A 738-nucleotide genomic window follows, 5' to 3' on the forward strand; every position below is an offset into this window, starting at 1 on the left:
GGCCGAGGACAAGTCCAAGGACAATCGACAAGAGGATGGACACATTTGCCAACATGTGCTAAAAGACAATACAATAATTCAAAAAAATAATAAAACTGTGTGACAAAGAAACAAAAGTTCTGACTCTAATGTATTTTTGCTTTTTCCTTTATGAACTGCAGACAAAACTATATTTAACATTTACAGATGTTCAAAAGAAAAGACAGAGGTGAATATAGAAATAATATTATTTATTTTTTATTTTATTCTTCCTTGGCTTCTCCTGAATTCAGATAGGCTCTGCCCATTAGATTTCACTTTTTTGTTTGTTTGTTTGTTTCATTTTTTTGCTAATTTCAAACCAGTCCTAGGATTTTCACACAATCGGAGTGAAATTGGTGTCAAAATATTTGCAAGAGTCTGAATCTCAATAATTATTTAAACAAAAACCTGACATAAAAAATGCAGCTGTCCTATTCCAGTCTAATATTAGTAGTACAAATTAGTAGTACAAAGGTCAGGCTTTAACTTTAACTTTAACTAGCTGTAACTCCTGAAGGACATGTTCAGATTTCATGAAATTTAAAAGACTTATACCAGTATTGACTTTGAGGTAGCTTACCAAATGTAGCAGTTTTGTCAATATGGGGCATTATAATATGCAAATAACTGTTTCTCAATGACTGCTCTTCTGATCAAGATGAAATTTTGCATACTGCTTCTGTAAGCAAGCTGAAGGATTCCTAAGGATGACTCAAA

The sequence above is a fragment of the Electrophorus electricus genome, chromosome 5 (assembly GCF_041902795.1).
Source record: "Electrophorus electricus isolate QZ-2024a chromosome 5, ASM4190279v1, whole genome shotgun sequence".
In the NCBI taxonomy this organism is placed as follows: Eukaryota; Metazoa; Chordata; class Actinopteri; order Gymnotiformes; family Gymnotidae; genus Electrophorus; species Electrophorus electricus.